General features: G+C 36.9%; 1 long non-coding RNA gene across 2 annotated transcripts in view; it reads right to left on the minus strand.

Moving 5' to 3' along the window:
- Positions 1-25,776, minus strand: part of LOC146768568 (uncharacterized) — a 178,981-nt gene that overhangs the window by 83,618 nt on the left and 69,587 nt on the right. Inside the window, exon 2 of one of the 2 annotated variants that reach the window (XR_014954659.1) lies at positions 16,041-16,114. The exons of the other annotated variant lie outside the window; for it this stretch is intronic. This is a non-coding gene — a long non-coding RNA (uncharacterized LOC146768568). The remainder of the gene's footprint in view (positions 1-16,040; positions 16,115-25,776) is intronic. 2 annotated transcript variants of the gene reach the window in all.

Here is a 25,776-nt window from a genome sequence, read left to right on the forward strand (position 1 = left end):
AGGTGTCAGCTGGCAGATGGCAGCTTGGGAAACTGTTTAGGAGTCATGTTCTGCCACACATCCATGAAAATGCCTGAATAATCAAAGCAAACAGTAGGGCAACCATGGTATGAATGACAATGTCCAAACACCCTAACTCCCAAAAAGTAAAGACAATACATAATGAAAAAAAAAAACCAAACAATTAAAACCTTCACACAGTTTGCATCTCTGTAATTGTTGCAAAAATCATCAATATGTTTCTATATCTTGTACTTAGGCATCTGCAGCTCCCTAGTGAAGATATGGCTGCAGGCAGATATTGAACCTGTGAAGTCAGGAGCTGCCATCCATTCTGACACATCAGTTCTTGCTCTCCTCATGTTTGAAAACATCTCTCAGTTCAGCATGCTGCAAGGGAATCTCAGATCTCTCCTTTTACTGGTCAGATAGGAGATAAAACTACAAGCATTTAATAAATGTGGGTTACATCTATAAACAGAGATGTAGAAGCAGCAGAAATATACATTTCTCTGCCTTGCAAAAACCTTAGAAAGTACAGCTGAGAAGTTGATTTCACATGACCAAGAGCATCTGATCCTTTTGTAAAATAACTGTAAGCTTTATAGCTCCTGAAAACCTACTGTAATTATCCAAAGAAACACCTCGCCAGCTTTCTGAATTTCTTCAATGTTTGTAAGAAGTTTCCATCCTCATCTTCTCAATTTCCTTATGTCCATTCAGCCTACTCCCTTCATGTAGGGAAGGGGATAGGCTGAATGGACATAAGGAAAAAGATCCTGGAGATTGTCTCTCCTTGGCTTCTTGTCCTTTGTCTCACTCAAAGAGTGCAGATGGAGCAATGTGGGCAGGTCATCTTCCATCATGGTCATACTTACATTTTCTGTTTTTTGTTTTTTTTTTTGGTTTTTTTTTTGGGTTTTTTTTTGTTTGTTTTTTTTTTTTCTGGGACTAATCAATAAACTTATATTTAGTCTTTTCTTTTCACTGTGAAACCTTGGAAAGTGACAATATTAATCAGAAAACACTTTACTGATTTATAACTGGTGCATCCTGAGGTATCTGAATAGCTTACTTCAAAACATGGGGTGCACTGAAGTGCAAGAAATGAATCTGAAAAAATAACACCCTCAAGAAGAAATATCTGAGCTGGTATCTGAAAAATACCAGTTCCTAGTAAAAGTATCATTTTAGGAAAATCAAACAGCTTTTGTCATCTAGGGAAAACACCGAGTTCTAAGAGAGCCTACTCTAACTCTTATGAGACTTGACAAAACCAAGGGCAGAAGTTCTGCCTGCATTATTCAAAGTTCCACAAAGAATAGCACACATGTCTTATGATAAGCAGTGATAGTGAAGTTTCAGTTAAACTAAAATCAAAAATCAGCCATCTTCAATTGCTTGTATTGGAAACAATTTGCCCAAACACTGAATTTCAGGTATACAAAGACGATGGTACTGAGGTTTGTTCTCTCCTCCTAAACATTCAAAGGCAGTTTTGTTCTGCAGACAAAGAAAATTAATTTCTGATATCTGCTGAGCAGGTTTTCACAGGATCTCAGAGCTGTTAAATGGAAATATTAACAGGAACAGAAGCCTTCACCCAATGCAATTAATAACTGATGCCTTGAATAAATCCCTTTCCCAAGCACCAGAGGCAACTAATCAGAACACTGATGGTTTTACCTCTCTGCCTCTTCTCATATACTCCAAAATTTGGACATCACAGTAATTCTATCAAAAAATTTAGAAATTTAGTCCTCCTCTTTTCCCCAGTTTACTTGGTGACTATATTTTGGGATAACAAATGTCTAAAATATTGCTGGGTTTGATTTCAATCCAATTCCACACATTTATAATGATCTTCATTTGTCATACACAGATAGCTCCTCTTACTTAAAGACTCAAGTACAGGGAAAGAACAGAGACACAAATAAATGAAACAGTGGCTCAAATCCAGATCACCCACAGACTCTTCAATTTCAGAGTATAATTCAGATCTCATCTAATCTGTTAGCATACTGAAAACCTAAATTCAAACGTTGCTGCACAGAAGCCTAGAAATATTTTTGGGGACTGAAATAATTGTTCCAAGAACAGGAATTGTTGCAGTTTAGTCTTCCAGGTTTATTGATCTGCATGTAGATTTTTAGCATCTATTGCACTAGGAGACAATGAAATAAGGATATTTAACATCTTGCTTTTTTATCTCTAGGATAGTACTTAAATTTTTAAAGGGTAATTTACCCTCCCCCTCAGTCTTATACAGTGGGTTTTGGCAGTTTCATAGGGCATGTACAGCACAGCTCCAAATTTAAGATTTTAGTCATGACATCTGAAGTAAGGATCCCATTCTCCACCAGGCACATCCTACAACGACTCACTGCTCATGTAAAAGTCCTTTGCCTTGTTTGGTCCCTGTAATAAACCCCACGTGCAATGGTTTAAATGCAGAAAGGCCACATTATTATAAGCTGTATTTTCTGACTATTTTTTACTAAAATTTTTTATACTTTTCCTTAGGAAAAAAACCAGAAATGCACAATAGCTCACATAATGAAATATGACCAGTCATTTCAATGGGCTGTTTTTAGCATAACATGCAGTGAAGCAGGTGATTTGGGGTTTGAAATATTAAAATTTGGGGGTGTATTTTTAGACATAAAATTTAGTTGTAAAGTTACAGTGTGAACACCCATCCCTGGGAGATCAGAGGGAAATCTGACTAGATATATAAAGTTTGGAGCCGTTTTGAATATAACATGCAGCAGTTCATATTGAATGGGTTTTTTATCTGCAGTGTATTGTGACAGACATTCTGCTCTCAGTTTGTTTTTACATAGTCCACAAGGATTACATGTTGTACTTATCTGTACTTATCCTTCACTATCTTTGCAATCACAACTTTACCCTTTTTAAGCTCTAAGACTAGAAAACTGTAGTACTATGAAGAGGGCAAAGAGCAGAGGCCACTAGGGAATACACAAGCATGCTGATGTATAAAAAACACACAAAAATATACTGATGATGTGCACCTGAGCAGGCATTCCAATAAATCTGTTTTGTTCTAATTCAAGACCATTTATTCTCAGCCACTATCACTTTTCTGTCCAAAACCCAGTCTTTAATTCATACAGAAAGCACTACATACTGGCTAAAAAGACAAATAATGTAGAAGGACAAACTGAGTGACAATTTTTTCTTCATCTCCTACTTGGAACTCTTAGTTCCTTCCACTGATAGAAGGAGATTGTGCAGCCATCAGTTTATGGCAAAAAGCAGGTGTGCCAGGTGAGCAGAGCACTGCCAGACCTTGAGCTGCCTGTACAGTGACATCTCTAGTTAAAGCAAGAGACTTGAGATGACAGGTCAATCACTGATTTTTAAAAGGAAGATTTTACAGAGATGATTAACAGAAAAATATTAATTACTGTGAGCCATTTTAATTTCTTTCTCAAATCTATTATTGATCCATTTAAACTGAAAGGGAAAAAAGACTAACTGGTCAAACAAATAAATTTGGTAGAGAGAACTAATGTGGCACCTTGCACACTGAAAAAGCAGCAGAGAACCAGGTTTCCTTTTTCTTTCAATTGCTCACTTCCCATAAGTGTCCATCCCTTTCATGAAGGGAAAATTCCCATCTCTCAAAACCCTGCAATCCACCTTCATTCTGTTTGTGTCCCCTGAGACCAATAAAACTCAGACCTGAGGTCAAGCTCCATGAACAACTGCTGCCATGGTGGAAACTGAGGCACATCCCTACAGCTTTAACGTCATATTCCCAAATTCCTTGCCCACAGACTTCACTAGAAAACAAGCATCTATCTGGTTGCTGGCAGCCACATCACACAGCAGAGTTTGCTGCCTGATTCTGCACTGAGCAAAGAGCCTGAGCCATGATGCATTGGAGCAAATAATGCCCCAAGACTACAGAAAAAAAAATAAGTCAAAGTCTTGGGTAAAATCTGGAACTTCAATTTCAAGAACTGTGGTGATGTTGCATTCAATACATGAATCAGATCTGATAGCAGATTCTGCTAGCAGCTGAGGGCAAAATGTAATGATGAGGTAAAATCCATCAGGAACAACAGAAAACACAGCCTAATTTCAAGTGAAAAAGACCCTGCCAAAGTTGCTCTGTCTGTAGGTAAGTCTGGACTGAACAAAGTCATCGACTACAACAAAGAGGTCTCTTGGCCTAGCACCATCCCAAGTTCCCAACATTTCTAACACTGAACTGATAGCTCAGCTTGTTAGTGTTCAGGAACACCCATAATCATGGGATATGATTATATATAGGTGCTTTTATTGAGAGCTCTGGGAATCAGGGGTACAGACCTAAATCTGACTCTGACATGACTTTCAAGCTGAACGTATTTTCTATTCTATCGTTATATGACCTACATATTAATTATTAAACTTATATTGTTCTATTGTATACATTGACATGAGTTTCTCGAGCTCTTTCTTAGGCCCCTGACCACAGTTTCTCATGATCATTCTTATGATTAAACAGTAATTATATTTAATTACTAAACAATCATCACATCTAACAATTATATCATTTATCATGTCCTAGCTACACAGGTGCAGTTCTAGCAAGGTACAAAGTCTTCCTGTACTTAGGGTATTTATGTTTTTTTCAGGGCCTACTAAGCTTAATTTTCCTTTTAACCCTAAATCCCCATGATTTAAAACCCTTTTACTATCAAGCTCATGAGAACACAGAGCTAGCACAAGGGAAAGGTTTCACACATGCCACGAGACTTGAGATGAGCTCTGATGGAGAACCAAGGTCCTAGGACACTCTGCTGACTTAATACATGAAATAAATACCACACTAGCACAGTGAGAACATACTGCTAACTTACAGAGGAGACTGGGTCAACTCTAGATTGTGTTTGGTTAGGTCATTCACAGCACACTGTGCAAAGCTACACTTTGATATTTGCAGGTTCCTGGGTCATCTGGAACTTGTGCCTAGGAAAGCAAATCACCCCTAGCGTGTTGTATGCCAAGGCATGTTGAAATCTGTCATTTCAGTAGTCCTAGAAAACTACATCCACACACTGACAGGACCTATGACTGGCTGCTACTTCCATCTGTCAATTATATCACCTTCAAAAATATTAAAATGCAGAGTGGTTCAGAGATTATGTAAACCAGTGTTAAAATAACACATTTCCTATTAGTCATATATCAACAAAATATAAAAACAAACATCAAATAACCACATTTGTAAGAAGATAAAATAGCATTCTCCTTAATGAAAAGTAAAATTTCTTGCTCTTTTCTACCTGTTTTCAGAATAGTCCAAAATCTTATTCACCTACATGAAAACCAGTATTTTATAGAGAGCTTAGGAGTGTTATAGACTCTCTTGCTTATTTTATTAAGTGGTTTCTCAACCATATACCAGCAGTAATTAACTTTTAATTAGGTCATCAAATCAAGCTGCCTTTCACAACTCTTGGAAAAAAATAAATTGTAGCTATCACAATATATCAATCCAGCTTCATCCAAATTTGTTTCTAAATGAAAAGAAATTTGAAAATGTAAAAGAAGAAGATACACAAAAAAGCGCCAAGCTCACATGAAATTAGACCTTGTTTAATTTCATCCCTTTTCTGGTATCTTCAAATATATAGCTTAAAATCTACCCAAAGAGACTTTGGTGAAGAAACTAACACTGGTAACAATTAGTAACAAACAAATAGCAACCAGCAGTAATGCTAAGAAAATAAGTAAAATACTGAGAATTCATTAGACAGTAGTGAACTTCAGGAGCAACAATAACTATTTGGAGATATTAACTTGAGAATTTAGAACATAGTATCATGCACCATAAACCTGACAGTATCTTAAATTAAAGAGAAAATATCTCTATAAAATGCATTGTGATTTATTCTTCATAGAAGAGTTAATATTTTACAGGAAAACATTAGCAGGCTTGACCAGAATTTATGTCTCTACTCACACAAATTTTAGACCATCTCTATTGTAGTCACAGAGCAAGCAAAAGTTCATTTTTGCCTAAAAAAATACTTTTCAGTGCCCTTGAATGCTATTATAAAGCATAGCTTCCAATAGCCAAAACCTTCAGTACAAAATGTTATTTTGGTGGGTGGTCCATAAGTCCATCACTAACCATTGTGTTGCAGAATAAAAATCACAGAAGTCATTTCAGTCACATAAAAATTAGCTAATGTACCGAAAAAAAAAAAGAGAACAAACCCCTAATTGCATTGTCTCTCAGTATCTTCTCTGATACTTGATCAATTAAATCTTTGAGACAGGATAGGTTTGCTTTTTTGTACAAAAAAGTACTGTGTATGGCACTAGGCAGAACTGCATCCAGATTCATTAAGGAAATTTCCAACTATAATGCCAGTTTTGTTTACCATTTTTTACTACATTACTGTCAATTTCAATTACCTTAGAGAATGTCTATTTAAGCATTACAAAAACTAACTTTTTGATTTTTTGGGACTTTTTGTGGACATTTCTGTGAATAAAATTTCTTTAAAAACAAATGTTTTTGCTCAAACAAAGCACAATTAATGTCAACTAATTTTTAGAATTTTTTACAATACTGACACACTCCTAAATAACAAGTTGGTAGAAGAAGTTAACCATTTAAAAGGCAAATATGGCTTAGGAAACTATTTATTGTTCACTCATCATCAGAAATACTTAAACTGCATGTCTCTCTGTGTGAAATGAACTGAGGAACAAGTAATACAATGAAGATTCATTCAAAACTATAATATTCACATTCCTTTTGTTTGCTTTTTACAAATGAATAGGATGTCCAGCACCCCAGAATATAGCTCATGAAAACTAACTCCTGCTTTCTGTGTGTGAATTCCTAGGGAAAATGCCATTTTCCAAAAACCATGTACGCACTACTCTTTCCTGCAGGAGATTTTAGACAACATTTTTCATTGTATGAGGCATGAACAGCGCAGTCACCTCCCTTGAGTGTCACAGGCAATAGTGAAGATTTGAAGAACATCTTGTCTGCACATTTCTGCTTTTGACAATTGCCTCTTCAACAAACTCAACCAGCTGAGGACAATACGAGATGTTTGTCCACAGATCTAGCAAGAAAAGGTAAAAGATTTTCTTCTGCAAGTTGTATTCTTTTCTACAGTGAAAAGGGAGAATACCCAGCAGTAATCTAAATCCGTGGGAGAGATGAGTGAGATAATAGCTCAGTTTTGCAAGACACAAAAAGTAAAGGACAGTGACTCTTATGATTACTAAAAATTCCACAGTAAACAATGAGCTCAGCACAAAGGAGGGTGTGATTAAAGCTCCTTTATCACCTGCATTTCTTATCATTAGAAGCACCTTTGACTTTTATTGTTTTTGTTTCTCCAAGAAGAAAGTTTTACAAGTTGAACTGAACATTGCCTGTGGTCCTAACACTGCTGTGAGTGTGGCTGGTCAGCATCACTGACAGGACACTGCTGGCTCCAGATGTGACCTGGGTCTCCACAGCTGTGCTCTGCCAAGCCAAAAAAGCATGACTGGACCAAGGGCAGGCATCTCCAGAACCATACTGCATAATCCAACTCTGAGAAGTAAAAGAAAACAGTGCCCCAGAAGTGAGTTGCCTACCTCAAAACCCAAAGGTATTCAAAGACTAATTTTAAATTAGTTCAGAGGTAAAATGGAAAGGCAAACTGTTTATATGGTTGGAAATGAACAAACAAACAAATTCTGGAAAAAAAGTCACAGGTCTTTTCTCTGTTTTTTTTCCTGACCAAAGTTAGGCTTAGGCTAGGGGCAGAACAGCTTGGGAGAAATGCAGCAAATTTTCTCTGCTTTTGTTCATGATGATTTGTGGATGACCAGAGGAGCCAAAGCATTCCTTAGAGCAGAAGTCATTGGGTGCAGCTCTCCCATACAAGGACCCAATTCAGAGACTTTGCAGAGACCATACAGCTGTACATCATTATTTCTGAATCCACTATTTTTGCTTCTCCTTTGTATTAAGACAACAGAAATGCTAATTTAGGTCAATAACCCAGATATGCCAGAACAAAGTCTTGACAGGCCAAAATCTACCAGATACATAATTTTATGCAAATAGCATGATAAAACTGTGATAACATTTATCCATTTATTTCATCTTCTTTAGCTTTTTAAAACATCAGCCTTTATCAACTTCTTTGAACTGTGTTACCTACCTACATTAAATTTTCAATGACTCTCCAAGTTGTTTGCAACCACAAATCTTTTTAGTGGAAAACACCAACTAAAGTCTTTACCAAAGACATTCTTTTTGAAGTCTTTACCAAATGTGCTGATGAAATGTCTACAAGTACAAGCACACACAGTGTGAGGTACAACAACCTGTCCTGAAGCATCCTTAGCACAGGATGTCTAATGAAAAAAAGTATTCCATGCTCCAGAGATGCATTTTCCACATTGCAGAAGTATACTGCTGATAACTGAGAACACACAGCCCTGATTCTAGGATGGCACAGGGACTGCCTCTTCCTGCCCCAGGAGATTTTTTACTTTACACATTCTCAGCCATCTGAATCCTGTGATTTAGGAATTGTGAACTGGGAGGTTTAATTCTACACTATGGAGTAAAGCCAAGTAAACAGCTAAGGACAGAGCAGCCACCCACTAAACACCTCTGCCTGATGCTCCTGGCATGTGCCACACACCCCATGGTAGCCCTCAGCAACAGGACGGAGGCTCACAGTTTCAAGAGCAAACCTAGGAGGAACAAACCACTGCCTCAATATGGTTTTTTGAGCACCCCAGGCTGTTCTTTTTCTGGGGGCTTTTTGCACACCCTTGTCAGAATCTGGGGTATTGATGATTCTGAGATTGCAGAAAGTCTCTGTCTGTCAGCCCCCTGCCAAAGCAGAAGCCATAATTGGTCTGTGCTGGTTTCCAGGTTGTTTATTCTGTTTATCTCTCACATGTTCTGCTGCCCTGCCCAGCTCTGTCCTGCAGGGCAGCGTGTGGGGCTCTGCCCTCAGTGGGATGTGACAAACATTAAATACCAGAAACTCCCTGGGCTGGATTTACAAGAACGTGCCAATATCTGTCACCTACGTTGGACAGTGTGTCCCCAGCCTGAACCAACAGAAAAATGCCAACACCACAGTGAAACATGGAGGGCATGAAGGAGGAGAAAAAGGACAAGGCACACCCAATTTCCTCCATCTTGTCCCTTTGGACCCCTCATCTAGAATCCTAAAATTTTACTTTTGCACCTGTGCCACACTTAATTATTACTTATATCAAACACTCAGAGCTGGTAATTCATCCTGTAAGATTGCAAACTCTTTTCCATGGACAGAGATCACAGCCAGTGTCTCTGGGGGCTCTGTCCAGGGGGGTTCCTGACCCCTGCCAGGGTCCCAGACCTGCCAGAGCAGCCAGAGGGATGCTCTGGATTCCCACACACCCTGACCACATAATACTAACATGAGACATTTTAACATGGAAGAGCAAACTTCACTTCTAAATAAGTAAGGTAAAAAAAAAAAAAACAAACCAACACTTAAGTTTTAGGCCTGGTGTTTTATCCTTTGCTTGGGCTAGGAAAAATAAAGTACACTACAGAGCATTTGGAGGTAGTGTTTTGAACATTACTGAGCAAGGCTGGCCAATTCCACCTTTCTTGTCCTTCAAGACTTGTCTGCTGTATGCATATGAAAATATTTAGGAGGCATGCTTTTGACATCTGACAGAGGACAGATGTGCTGGACACTTTTTACCTGGCAACATTCCTTTTCTCTTAGCAACCAAAAGAGCAAAGCTGTTTCAGAGAGGAAAGACTACAGACATGAAAAGGGAAAAGAGCACTGCCCAGAAGATCCTTTAGTCTGGATGATGAAAAAAATAGATCTTAAACAGCAAACACAAGTTTTATAGTACAGCTCCAGGAGTGATGGCTGCTTTAGATCTCTACAGCAATGGCAATGTAGGAACCTCTAGCTGTGTTCATTTGTGGACATCTACATAAAAAGGATGTTAAAAATAAACTTACAGATAACCATTTAATTAGTGCATTTTATCTGCAGCTCTAATGAGCCTTTGATTTCAGCAATGGTTGCATGTGTCATAAATACTTATCCCGGGCATTTGAAATGTCCATGGGGGAAAAAAAGAAAGCTGTTATTTTTCCCATTTCTCTGATCCCAAAAGTTCTAATACTGCATCTGTGTGACAGCTCTGAAAAAATCATTTTCTGGGTTCAAGCAAAACAATTCAAACATACATGCTGCTAGTTTCAGAATTACATTTTTAAAAAATCCTTAGTATAAAGGATTGGAACCACGTTTCCTCCAATTTTCCTCCCCAGTTCCTGTCATCCATCCCTTCATTACATTTTGCTTCATCTTGTAACACCCCCTAGCCACGTCTAATCTTCCTGTACTTAGGGTACACATTTTTTCTGTGCTGATTCCTGGGATGTTCATGCCAGCAGGGCAGCACTACCTCTGTTCCATATCCATGGTCTCAGTGAAGTGACTCAGGCACCCAAGTTCTGGGTTGAGCTTCACTTGTTGATTTAATTTGTGTACTAATTAAATGTGCTCCTGGAGCATTAGGGACTAGTGCAGCTTTATTCAGGTGATTTGCAAGGGGGACTTAAGGATCTGTCAATGGGCTCATTTATTCAGCTGTCCTTCAGCTCTGTCCTGGATCTCATTAGAGCAACCTGCTAAAATCCTGAAATGCTGAGCAGCCTTTCAAAAGAACAGAAGATTCAAGAGCTGCCGAAGACATGCATGTGATGGGGAGTGGGGCAGAGCAAAAAATCCTTCTGCCAGGCATGCAGTGATGGGACAAGGGGGATTGGCTTTAAAGAGAAGGAGGGTATGTTTAGATTAGATATCAAGAAGAAATTCTTGACTGTGGGGGAGGTAAGAAATTGTGGATGCCCCATCTCTGGAAGTGTTCAAGGACAGGTTGGATGGTGCTCAGAACATCCTCATCTAGTAGGTGCCCATGGGAAATTGGAAGGAGATGCTGTTTAAGGGTCCCTTAAAACCCACACTGTTTTATGATTATAAGAGAAGTCAAACCTTTTTAAGCCTAGTCCTTTTGAAACTAATGTGTGGATATAAGGCTGCCTCTGTGTTTGTCTCCCAAACCATTTCTAACTTCATTGCTAAATTTTATTCCAACTGATAAAAAACCTCTTACCAGTAGTAAACCATTGTACTCCTACAGCTTTTTACAAAGTAGGTACCTAAGCAGTGAAAAGAGATTTCACAGACTAAAGCAGATCAACTTTTCCATGGTATAAGAAATATTTTTTTGAAAGTCAGAGAATGCATTTCAATCAGAAAATACTTTCTCAGACAACAGAAAAATGTATCTACAAGATAAAAATACATGGGAAATCAAGATACACCATGGTTGGAATGAGGTTTTTGAAGATAATTTTTACTACACAGATACATCACAAATACTTCGGAAGACCAAAATACAAGTAGAATTTTGGTTAAGTTTTTGGTTTTTTTTTTTTTTTTGGTTTTTTTTTTTAATTAGCATTTTGGCTAACATCTAGAAAGTGAGATAAAATAAACTAGAAAAACACAGAGATACAAACACTGGTCAATATCAGAAGCAAAGGACTGCTAGGATGAGGAGAAAAGGAAAAAAAAAATTCTCTCTGCAACTCTTTGTAACTGGGGTGAAGTGGCTGGCACTCCAAATGCACTGCCACTTTTTTCTCCTGTCCAACAGATTGTTCAAATTCTGAGGGAGTAAATGGAACTACCAGCTAAAAATTACCTCTAGTTCCATTACTCATGCCTTGGAATAGATACAAAAATATGTGGACATAGAGATCAGAATTTTTAGCAAGACTCTGTTTTTACAACTTTACTTTCCTACCTGTTTGGTGGATGTAACCTATACAGCTAGATCCCTTTGTTAGCCAAAATTGGCAGAAATACCTGAAAGCACATTGTGCTTCATCCGACTGGAATCCCATTTTATATTTACCACAAGCATTTGTATTCTACAGACTTATATTTTTCCTTATGTGTCCCAGGTGCACAACAAGTAAGAGAAACACCTGAATAAATAAACAAGAGTGAGTGAGAGGACAAGGATGAGCACCACTGCCTCTCCAGAAAAGCCAGCCCCAGATGGAAAGCTGACAGCACACTGGGGTTAGCTGTCAGAAGAAAAAAAGAGTGGGGAGATGTGGGAATGCAGAACATCCCTCTGGCTACTCTGGCAGGTCTGGGACTCTGGCAGGGGTCAGGAACCCCCCTGGACAGAGCCCCCAGAGACACTGGCTGTGATCTCTGGCCATGGAAAAGAGTTTGCAATCTTACAGGATGAATTACCAGCTCTGAGGGTTTGATATCAGTAATAATTAAGTGTGGCACGGGTGCAAAAGTAAAATTTTAGGATTCTAGATTAGGGGTCCAAAGGGGACACGATGGAGGAAATTGGGTGTGCCTTGTCCTTTTTCTCCTTCTTCATGCCCTCCATGTCTCACTGTGGTGTTGGCATTTTTCTGTTGGTTCAGGCTGGGGACACACTGTCCAACGTAGGTGACAGATATTGGCACGTTCTTGTAAATGCAGCCCAGGGAGTTTCTGGTATTTAATGTTTGTCACATCCCACTGAGGGCAGAGCCCCACACGCTGCCCTGCAGGACAGAGCTGGGCAGGGCAGCAGAACATGTGAGAGATAAACAGAATAAACAACCTGGAAACCAGCACAGACCAATTATGGCTTCTGCTTTGGCAGGGGGCTGACAGACAGAGACTTTTACAATCTCAGAATTATCAATACCTCAGATTCTGTCAGGGAGAGAGACTTTCTTTCTTGAACTGCAAATTTCTATGAGTGTTTACTTGATTTTTAAGGAAACTTTTTTTTTTTTTTTTTTTTGTATGTGACAGATTTAGAAGTTGCATGTCAAGTCAGATGAACTTGGGTAACACCATCCACAAGAACACCAGGACATCTTGACCTGAAAGGTGTCACTTCTTACACTTGGGAATCCTTTTTTACTTATCTGCTATTTCATTTAGGGATGTCACTGACCCTCTTTAGTGCCTTAATATTAGCTCAGGATCTGCTTTTAAAGAGTGATTATGGACTATTGGCACTGGCCTGCAAATCACATCAACATTTGTCTTACCTGTTAAAGGTTTTTAACTTTCCTTGGGCAAAATCAATTGAAAACGACAGAAAAAGCAATTCAGAGGATATGCAAGTAGAAATATGAACAAATACAAATTTGCATCTTAATAATTTTGAGATACTGAGCTCAGCCTGTTTACATTATTTTCTCTGTATAACTCCTTACTTTATGCACCTTACCCACTTGTTTAAAACCCATTATCAGACACAGAAAGGTAAATGGGGGACATATTTTCTGAGGACTTAGGTTTAACAATTCCTATACAATATTTCTCAAGATTTTATGTATCAACTATGTGTTTAGGCCAAAAGGTAAAACAGATTTTCTGTATTATATAATTGCAAAAAACCTTATGCAAACAAACAAACAAAGCAATCAAAACCCCCGGCTCCTGGTGATGAGATAATTGGATGTATAAATAGTCACACAGTACCTTTATAAAGAATGTATACAGCATGTATTATTTCTAGAAATAGTCATGCATATGTGCTGTCCATGTCAGGGCCTCTCTATTAAAAACAAAGGGAGAAAATTATGAAACATTTATAAGTGCAACAAAAATTCAAAGGCAAAGGACAACCTGCTTAAGAAGGGAGTAGAAGCAAGTTATAGAAAGACAGCTTGGCTAAACTGGTTGAATTTATATACTCTGAATATAAATGTGCGAACAGTGTTATTCAGAGTGGGAAGATAAATTGTGGGAAGATAAGGAACTAACTATGCCCACAATTTCCCCACTTGTTTCTTAAAAAACAAAGGTTTGAAATAGAAACTATTTTACATGCTTGTTTCCATCCACAACAAAAAAGATGCTTTTTACTAAGTTATGTTACACCTTTTTCACTCTAAAAGAGAATGCAGAATGCAGCTCAGTACAAGAAACAGAAGTTTATTATGATATAAATTTAAAGAGTTATCCCCAACCTTCAAAAATTACAGAAATACTCCTTTTAGCTTATTGAAGCACTACAAGGAGACCCATAAGGGAGATCTCATCTGTTTTCATTCTGCAGTTTCTCCTTAAATCTGTTTGCTTTATCAGATCAGCAAACCACAGAGCATTTTCTATCTTGTCTCTCATGATAAAGATTACAGACCTGGCATGAATTAATATCAGCCTAAAAATTGTTCATCTTCTACTTAAGGAATATCATGGTTCTGTAAGTGAGCTTTTTTCCTTTTAATTCATAAAATTTTTGTCATTAAGTAGAAGAATTTTACCTTTTATTTAGAAACATGCAGTTACACATCTTCCCATATAGGATATTTTCTAAGAAAGGTCTTGCACAATAAGAAAAAAAAGTACCCTAAGTAATCATCTGCTTAATGTAGAAATACATAATTTATTACTTCAAAGATACATTTTGAAAGTTTTAATCATGAGAATGGACTTTTACATCAATGAGTTTTCACGAATTTTACAAGTTTATATGCTTTTTTTTCTAGTTTATAACTGGACAAACCCCATTCCTAATAGATTTAAACCAACCTTTACATACAAACAACTAGAAACCATTATGTTTTTTTTTTTATCTTGCAGAGAAATTTCTTCATTGTTCAGCTGCCTTAGAGGATTAAGAACAAAATCCAAACAGAATCAGACTCTCTCTTTATGAAAGATAGTAGAATAATTTAACCTATCATGAAAATGGATGGTGGTTATCAAATGAAAAACACAACCTACACTGTATTTTCATATGCAATAAAAAGCAGGATTTTGTAATGCTTGCCAAAGCAGCATCTGGTAAACTAATGACAAAACTGATAAGTGAAAAAGCCTTTTATGTCCAACAGTGAGAAGTATGAATCAAAACCAAGCAACAACATCCAAAAAGCTTAAAAAAAATAAATCTGCCTTTATAATTGCAGCAATCCTTTGAAATTTTATTGGGTGTTTTCTTAAGGGCATCTTCATGTTATTTCAAATTAATTGATGAGGCATTTCATCTGTGTGCAATGCTTATAAAAATGTGGAACAAAAGACAAAGGGAGGTGATTTTTATATGCAAATGATTCACTGCTATGATGAATTTACCAATTAATCAATATCTTTGCAATGCCCCCATCTGGTGGCCAGGTGAGAGAGAGAATTTCCTCATCCAGGTAAGAGATGCCAGATGTGCCAGTGTGTATGTACATACATACATACATACATATATATATATATATATATATATATATGTATGTATGTATATACACACACACATGCACATGTATCTGTACAGAAATGCCCTTATACTCTAGTCCGTCTGAAAGCCTTTTTAGAAAGAAGATGATTAAAAAAAGAGGTTTTTACAACTCAATCTACCCGTGAACCACCCAGAACCTTCCCAAAACACTCACTCAGTCCTATCCACCACAAGTTTCCAGAGGGAATGGAAAACACGCTCCAAATTCTTTAAAATATAGATTTGTTTCTACTAATTTCAAGGGCATTAATTTTTAAGGTTTTCTGAAAGACAGGTAATTTTGTGGTCACATGTCAGCCAGCTCTAAAAAAGCTATGCATCAGCATCAACATTTTCTAAATTCTTATTATTGTGTATTTAACACAAAAGACTTTCAATTTCCCAGTTTCCTTAACCTCCCAGTTTCTTTTTTGACTTACTTCTTTTGGCAGTAACTCAGAAACTCAAATCCAAGGTTTATTTACATTTGACCATTCAAATACAGAGCCTAGATAAGTGGCAAATTTTCCAAAAAGGAAGGAGCTCTTGCAGAATTGATTTTGCAATTGTTTCTGGTTCACAGTCTTTTTCAACACTCATAAGGTTCTGAGACACATGGGCATGAATAAAATCCCTTCCAACACTGCAGATAAACAGAGGCTCCAGGCAGTGTCTGACCATGGATTAGATGCTTATTATACTAAAATAAATAAAATTACCTGGATTGCAAGGCTTCCAGCAAAAAGATGTTTTATCCATTCTCATGCTGTACTGATGTAACCCACCTGTCAGACTGAATAAATTAATGGAATTAAATCTGCTTTATTGCAGGAGACAAACATGAAAAGAAAAGGCAGTGAGAGGTTACAATTACTCAGTCTTTTTTTACTGTTTACTGTGTTTGGAAACTAAAACTGCAGCAAGGGAAAAGGACCCAGCAAAGGGAGGAGTACAGCTCTCAGAACTGGTTAAATTAATTTCTGCATTGTTCTCAGTTCTAAAGTAAGGACAATAAGAAATGGAAACAACAGCAGTAAAATAACAAGGAGGGATTAGTTACACTTCATATAGTTATCACTATATTAGCAATAATTATCTGTGTTTGTCTTCCATTATTTCAGCTGGTTTTTCACATGTTCTGATGTTTGATATGCTTGAGATGTTGTTAATCTGAAGTTAGTTAAGTGCCCATACCAAGGTCAAAGCTCTGCCTCTCATCTCTTACCCAGATTTATTCTATGTAACATTACCAAAAAAAAAAAAAAAATAGTAAAACTACAGGTGTCAAACACTGACACTGATCTTCACAGTTCTTAGCTACTAATAGATTTTTAAGAACAATCATCTTCTCTTAATAATTTTGTTTCAGGCTTTTGTTCACAAAACCCCCCTGCCATAACATCAGTTTATAGGGACCTGATGGTTTGCTGTAGTATGGTTATAGTAAGCATATTGCATTTCTAGTACTGTCTAGCATAGATAACCCTGAGTTTCACATTTGAGAAATATTCCATCTATAAATTGACACTTTGTAAACTGGAAATATTAAAACAAGTTCTCTGGTTCATAGGAGAGAAAAAACTTTACAAATCCAACATATTTCTTCTATGAAAAACAAGCCAAGCCAAAAAAAAAAAAAAAAAAAAAAAAACAAAACAAAACAAATAATCAACCAACAAAAAATACCCAACCCCAAACCACCCCCCCAAAAAAAAGCAACCAAAACAAACAAACAAACAAAAAACCACAAAAATATACACAAGTTATTTAGGAAAAGTCTCCAGACAGCAGAATGCAAAAGTAAAGTTATTTCAAGATTAGGATCTTTGGCTAGCCTATGTGAATCCTTGCCTGAATCATAGTAATAGAAGTAGTTAAAATATAGAGAAAATCTAGTTCTGGTCTTTCAGAGGTAACTTACTGGCTTTTTAAAAAAATATATTATCACTGATTCATCAGCTTTTATTAGGGCTGATATAATTCTGATAAGAAATGAAATTATTTTGAAGAAAAAGTCATAGTTCAATTTCCAGTGGAGTTTTATTTTGATTTTGAGGGGATTTATTAGGAAATTTTTGTCTGTGGAAACTTGTAAGTCCGAAAAGACAATGGTCTTGGTTAGTTGCTTCAAAATACAAAATTATGCCAACTGTTGCCATTGCACAAGGAAATCCAGAGAGTTTGTCATTGCACAAAGGCAGAAGAAGTGACACAAAGCCACACTGCCGTGACTGAGAACCCAATTGCAGTTAGGTCTTCAATCAGACAAAAAAAATAGGTAAAATAATAATAAAATAATAAAAAATAGGTACTCTGCAGCACCTATTTCTGCTGAGAAGCCAAGGCAAATCTCCAGCCTCAAAATAAAATGCTGGTGCTGCCGTGTTTCCTGGTGCAAATTTAAATCCAAGGAAGGATGAGAGGATTAGATAATAAATTGAATGGGATCTTTACAGAACATCCATTCCAATCTCCTACTCAAAGAAGAGCACACCACCACATTTGGTGCAGCTGTTCATACACAATTATGGACTCTGGCTGTGTCCAGGGATATTTATTCATTATTTTATCTCATGTGCTGGATGCTGGACTTAATCTAATTCAAACATCCATAACACAGTGCCTGGAAGCAACCAGGAAAACTCATGTTTGAAGGGGAATCCAAGCAGGCAAGGCATCTAATCAGGGATACTACTGAACCCAAGGGCTTCCCTGAACACAGATATCTGTACATGCTTCAGAGGTGAAGGAAATCCAGAATTTTTAATATTTAGAATCTTACATAGTTTTTCACAAATCCTGATTTGCTAGAAAATTCACAACAGTGGCACATAGTCCCTTCTGAACAAAGTACCATTTCCCCAGTAGAAATTCAGAGAAATTAAAAATTGCATTTTAGTAAATGTGCATTTATATCTCTGCAGTGTCTCCTCAGAAGTAATGTTGACACTTGATGGCTAAGAATGTTCTATGTATTTAATAAAGGCATACAGAAATGACAAAAATGCCAGCCAATGAAGCCAAGGAAATGCAACAATTAGTCTAACTCTCCTTCCAAGTTCAGCATATTTAGCTAATATTATGACACAAAAACAGAGAGGTAAAAACAAACCTTACTGCAAGATTATAACTACAGCAAGACATTGATGTGTACAGTTTAGAATAATGTGTCAAAATTCTCATAACATATATGCAAGTTTTAGCCAATTTTTGTTTAGAAAAAAGAAGAGCAACATCATCAAGAACTACAATGGTATTTGTGCTATTCACTCTATTATTTATATTATTAGGCCATTTTTTTTACTACATAGTGATGAATTGATCATATGGTATTGTTTCATTTTGACCTCCAAAGCTTTCTCCTTCCAGCTCTAAGATTAATCATCCAATTCTCAAGTTTTTGCAGTCATTCAAGCATTATATATGCTGACCCATACTCTTGCCAAGAGAGATGTAAGGTTTGCAAATACTCTGAAGTTAGCATTTCATTTTTCCAGATCAGCATTTCATTTTTGTAGCATTCCTTTGCCCACAGAAATAAGCAGTAAGTCCATACAGGAGGGCCCACAAGTCTTCAGGCAGCTTTAACATGAAAAAGCTTCATAATGCTGTTAATTTAAGACTCCATCCTAAGGCTGGCATCTGAGCAGTTGCTTGCTGCAGTTAAGTAACACTCACCTATAAGAAAGGACAGTGGTCCCCTTCTGGAATTCAAAACTGACATCCATTAATAGATTTGAAGGCCCAAGGCCATGTAGTTTGGGTTTTACAGAACATTGTGCTTCATCTTCCAACACTCTCAAGCCCTAGCAAGTTTTCTGATATAAAATAAAACTTCTCCATTACCATATAGTTTTTTCACCCACCCACAGTAAAGAGTTCAAGGCCAGACTCTTAAGAACTTTGCTATTTTTCTCCCCCATAAATTGTGAAACTTGCAACGATGAATAACAATCTGCTTCCACATCTCTCTGCTGTGTAGCCTCCTTCACCGAGGCAAAACTTTCCAAGAAATTCCCAGGACTACAAAGTCACCCTGTGACTCTCTAATGTGACCAAAGAGCAGAAATTTGGACAGCACTCCAAGTCAAGTTGGGTTTGTTTTGTCTGAGATTTTTTTTTTTTTTTAAATTCTTGTCAGGTGATTTCATCACCATCGGAGCTTTACGAAACTATGCTAACAGAATCATTCTCTGCTTTGAGACCTCTGCAAGCCTCAGAACAAGGTGGTTTAATTACCTGTATTAAAAACTCCTGCTAAACACTCTGTGACAGTTGTTTCACTTCAACATATGAACAACTTTACTGACTTTGTATGAAGTTCTCACATATTGGTCAAAAAGGATTTCCCTTACCATTTTACTCATGATTATTTTGACCATGCTTTCCAAGCAGGGTTATATAAGTAATGCAACCCCCTGCAAACCATAAAATAGAGGATTTCCATCCCTTGTCACAATATTAGAGAAGCAGGAAAAGATTGGGAATGTGATAGTACAGCAGATCAGAGACCAGCAGCAAAGGGCTATTCCCTTTGATATTCAACACCACACCATTTCAAAGGAGATTGACAAGTCAAGTCTAAAAAAATTCCCCAAGGAAAAGAACGTCAGCACAGACAACTGACAGAGCTGCTGCTTCAGACATGAGAAAAAAGAGTGAAGGTTGGGGCTTCTGAGAGAAAGTTGTTTTTCCTGGTTTCTCCAGTTGCTTATTTCCATGTCTCCACCACAGTCTGGATGTGGTTATTTCTTTACATCCCTATTGCCCTGTTAACTTTTAGTTTTACTGTCATTCATTACATCCAGTGATGCTTGTCTAGTTAGTGTGTTACGTGTTCAGCAGTCATTTCCACAGACCTCAGGAATAAACCACATCAGTGGATATAATGAAGATAATTACACTCTTTATTTACATTCTGATTACTGTGCTGCAAGAAACACCAACTTAAGACACCATTACTCTTATTTCTTATGTGCTTATCAAACGTAGCTCCTTGGCCTCACTTTCCAGACCACATATCTTTTCCCACTCCACATCACTATATTTAATAAATTCACACAATTTCAGCCTTCAGTAATAAACCTAGTATTGTTTACTGTGTCCCAAATGTTCAAAGATTTTTTTTCTATTTTCAGAACAAAGCATCTCCAACTATATCTTTCCCTTTGCAAGAATGAGACCCAGCATCTTTCAGGAGGACCACCATTCTGCTAAAGACATTGGAGAGTGCATTCATCCTGTATGTGTCTGTAGGAGTTTTCCAGTTAGGATATTACCACCAGGATATTATTAGGATATTATCCCACAGTGTGGTGTACTACAAAGGCACCACAAATTTGTCACCAAAATAAACTCCAACATTTTACATTAAGCAAAATGATCTTTTTGGACAGACATTGTTCCTGCTTACTTCCTACTTATAAGCCAGTGTCTGTGTCTATTGCCTCATTAGGGCATCATTAAAGCTTATCTACTTTCCTAAGTCTTTGGAACTACCTACTTTGAAACTTAAGACAGCTGCAATCGCAGCTTAAAAGATTTATTTGTCCTCAGACTTCTGCTCATCCCCAGACATAATGCTTTTCCTGGTGTGTACACTATGTACACTTTTCCCCCTGTATCTTCTTTATATATTTTTTTCTGCAGAAAAAGGGGATTATAGCAAAACAGAAACAATTCATTGGGCTCTAGTGCATTTTAGCCTGTATTTCCTGCCTCTGCATCATCTTACCGAGAAAGGCAGAGACAGCTATAGCAAACCCTTGCACAAATTTACAGTGAAAGCAGATATAAAGCAGTTATCTGAAGTAGAAGAGTGTCATTCTACTTGGTCTGAGGTCTACAGTTACTCAACTTGCTGAGTTTTAGCTGAGCTGTCCCTGCTAGAGAGGGAAAGCATCAAATGATGCCAGGACATTCAGTATGAGACCACAGGGCAAAAGCCAGACTTTTCAATCAGATGATGTCTTGAATGTTTATACACTTCCAGGGAGAATTTCTGGTCTAAAATCAGGTATCTTTTGGTTCACCTTCAGTTAGAGTGCTGTATTTTAACATCATGCAGCTAGCAAACATATGGAAAGGAAAAAATTGTCCATATTGGACAAATTGTCCATTAAACTTGTTTTGTACCAACACAATCACAAAAGATAACAGAGTATAAATATGTGCTAATCCATTTCTACTCTGATGAAACAGCAGAACAGCAGCAGGAAAAATCCATATATAGGACCAAATTCAATAGTAACTCCTATATCAGTATAAGTTTACCCAGAGTGTTTTAATATTTTGCCAGTATGATTATACATCTGATCTACATTTGAAGAAAAAAAAAATCATTAAATGGCACTCAACACTGCATTCAAGTAGTCTAGGCTTTTGAATACTTAGTGACATCAGAATACTCTGAAAAAGAAAAGTGGCAGAAGTACTTGGTTGCAAACACAATGTCTTGGTTTAATAATGTCAAAGAAGTAGGCTGAAAATCGACCCAATCAGAATCAAGAAAGTAATCAGCTAGAAAATAAGCTAGGAAGCATCCCCATTCAATATAATCTGGAATTTTACTCACTGCTAGTAATGTGTGGGTTTGCTAACCCCAAGTACTGTTTTTCTCTAGTTCTCTAGTACAGGAAAGCTACACTAAGAATCTGTATTTGTGGGTCTACTCCAGCAATTAACATATGGTCACCACATGGGACACTGACATTTTCATACAATTGGTCTTAGCATTTTGTTAATATATCTTAAAATAAAACTAATCAGTTAAGCAGTAATTCTGAGCAATATTCTCGGCTTCCTCCAGACAACAGATCTGTAAAAGCTGGTTTTAGATACTCTGCAGAAATTCAAAAAAATTGTGCAAAACTTCTCAGAACAGCTTGAACATGCTGCTGGTTACACAATGAAACAGTTGCATTGAAAAAGCAAAAATTAAGAATCCTTCATTTTCCTAAGAGGAAAGAAAAGTATTTAATGTCTGCTTTCCAGCAGTTTTACAGATTCTGAAACAATAATACATCTTCATGAAGGAAGAGACCCCTTGTTCTTAATGTTCACCTACCATATCAAATTCAAGTGAGATATCTTTTGTGAAAAAAGGGCCTATTTGGAAAAATGAGTCCATTTCAAGACTGAAATTAAATATCTTGACATCAAGTGTAGTAAAGAGATGCCTTCATATCAAACACAAAAGCACACTTGACTGAATTCCATTTCAACCACTTTGGGGTTTCCTTGTAGTAAGTGCAGTGGTTATTCTGAAGCCTTTTTGACAGTGTCTTCTTGTGCTTCTTTTAAAGCAATATTTTCTTTAAGATTTTGAAATCCTCAGAATTATCAACCACTCTTGAAAAATTCCTTCAGTGTAGTCCAGTCGTTATAAAATATTTCTTATTTTTATAAACCAAGCACCTGTCCTTAGTCAAGGATCAAGCAGAGGGAATTTAACTTGTCTTAGTAAACTTGATTTAATCCAAAGTGAAGCCCTACTGGAGGTATCTCAAATTGTCATTTTCACATTTAACATGGCAGGTAAATCTGAACACAAGATCATAAAGGCTTTCTCAGCCTCCTTAGTCATAGAGAAAATACTCTTTTACAACATCGTCAAGACCAAATGAACTAACTCAAGTTAAAACCTTTTCCCATTCCCCATTGTTTTTTAATTACAAGGAAGCCGAAACCCAGCTATAGCAGAGATATTTAAAGACCACCTGGTTTTCCTCTGCAATCTAAATTCCATTTAACCACCTTTAAATACAGTTTTTGACTGATTTTTTTAGTCTTCTTTTATAATATTAATCTGTAAATTTTTAACAGAGAGCCAACCTTAGATCAAGCCCAAAGCTATTAGGTTTAAAATTTATTTCCTGTGACTTTCTGTGTATCATTTCTACAGAGTCACCAGTTAAGCTCCTTGAAATTGGTTAGAATATACAACTTTGTGTGCATTTGCCTAGCTAAAATTGACTTGTCAACAATCTGTCTTCAATTAAAGGCTCCACTTTCACGAAAGATTTCATGAACAGTTTGGGGGCAAAAAAATCATTTTCCTATAAAAATGCACAGACTGCATAGTTGCATTTGTTTTTTGGTAAAATAAAGATACAAAAAAGTATACTTTAAAGTAAGAACATGGAGCACTTTCACTTGACGTTTGCTTTCTAGCCCCTCAGGTTATACTTCAAATCTCATTACCCTATTTTTCTTCACAAGGTTTGATATGTTCAAGTAAAATTTCCCACTGACAGCCAGGTGTTTTCATATTATTTTTGTATTCTTTTCCTTTTCCCCCCCTACATCTCTCAGTACTTTAAGTACTGGTGTTATTAAACTCCACCCTAGAATTTCTTCTGTAAGTGAACTTGGCCAAAAAATACTCTTCAGTCTGGCTTGGAGAGTTGACTGAAAAGTTAGAAAAAGGAAAAATAAAAAATTAAATATTTGTCACTAAGTAACAAGAAGGATACCTCTTTTTTCCCATTTTAAGAAGAACAAATTTCAGAATTAGAGCTACTTCACTTCCACCTAGGATAGAGTAATTAGCATGCCACCTCCTATGTGAATTAAGACCACCAGGAAGCCTCTTTAGGAAGAATTATCATTGCTTAAAAAATTTGTATGTTTTCTGAGCTTCCAAAGTCCATTTAAAGTGAAGAATAAGTAGAAATAAAAGTACAGTCAACAGAACAGGAAAGAGTATTTCTGACTTATTTTCTAACCTCCAGACTAAGGAAATTAGAAGAGAAGGGTAATTCAAGAAAATTAGACAAAGACACATAAAAAAATAGGACCATCTTCATCTGTGTGAAAATAGAAATTCAATAAATGATAAACACTGAATTTTTGCAGCAGAGAAAACATGCAAATTGGATACTCTGCCCTACCTCTCTTAGAACAAATAATAACAATAATAAATTACCTCTGCAAGTTCTCATACTAGTGGAACTGCACAGAACAAAAAAAAAAATATTTTCAAGCCCATAACACCTACAGAACATATTTGTTTAAATTTGTGTAATTAGAACCAATCCTAATAAAAAAGTCTTTCAAACGAAATTATTTACTCAGTTTTACTTACTCTTTCAGACAAAACAAATTTCTATAGCAGAAGCCTTGTTTCAGTACTATAAATATCTTTGTTTTAAACCCTCTGCAACAAAGGAGCTACTCTGAGATATCTTACTCTGTCAATTATTTTGTGCAAATAAAATCCAAGGTATTGGAAAGTATAGCAAGGGTTACATGTAGAAAGAACACTTACTAAATTTACAATACAGGAAAATAATTTTGACTTTAGGACTCCTGACTGATTTTCACTGTGCTTAAATCAGGACAAGTGCATGCACAGCATCCTGCCTTGCATCGAGCAAACCTTGGCAAAAACGGGGCAATCTTCATTTTCTACATTTGGGTTTAAGGTCTACACACTTGTGTTCAACAAGGTAAGAACTCAGTTGAAAAGCCAAAATTTCAATCTCTAAGGAAAATGAACTGTAATTAGCAGAGAATATAAGTGGCTAAACCACTTCAACTATGCTTGTGATGGTCTTTATGGCATATTGGAAAGCATATTAGATAAGCCCTTGAGATAATTTTAAATCATGGCACAGAGAAAAGCCCACCAGTTTCCATCAGAGACCTCATCCATGTACAAAACCCATCAGTACATTGGATACAAAACACTCCAGAAAAATTCCATGTAAACTTGCAGGCAAGCACCAAGGCACCCATGACCTGGATAATCCTGAGAGCCCCATGGCTCAACCAAAGACACCATGAGAGCAACCTTGAGTCATTCACATGGAGCAATTTCCAGAGGCAGGTGCCTTCCTAAACACTGAGGTCAATCTGATAGAAGTGGTTCTTTCAGTAAGAAAATGTTCTGAAAATTGCACAAATTTCCACAGGGTTCAGCAGTCAGAAGCTCTGCTCAGGATACATACAACAGCAGCTATTTTTAAGGAATGCACTGATTAATTCTCTACAGTACCCTTGCCAGGGACAGGGCCAAAGATATCACTGGAACTCTATTTTGGGGTAAGTGACTCTTTTGGCCTTGTTTTTAATCTGAAACCACACACATCATTGGTGAAATTGGAAAGATTCTCTCCCAATGCAGGCCTGCTGACGGGCAGTGAAATTTTATTCTCCAAAACCTCTCCTCAATACAAATGGTGATTAATGAGGACAATGAGTATCAGACAGCAAAGATCTGTTATCTTTCTTACCTCAAATAGGCTGGAATTAGCAAGTAATAAATGGTCAGGAGAACACTGAGTGTAAATGAAGTTGTGACTCTGCCTTTCACAGCTGATTTACTAATTTTGGGGAAGAAGTTAGATCAAAACCTGCAAAGTTGTATTTAAAATATTAGGTGACTGAGAAATTAGAGAGAAACTCTTAGAAATTGATTTGAACTTGAGTTTAAAGGGGGAGAAGAGGGTTACT

This window comes from Lonchura striata, chromosome 1 (assembly GCF_050655825.1).
Source record: "Lonchura striata isolate lonStrDom1 chromosome 1, ASM5065582v1, whole genome shotgun sequence".
Classification (NCBI taxonomy): Eukaryota; Metazoa; Chordata; class Aves; order Passeriformes; family Estrildidae; genus Lonchura; species Lonchura striata.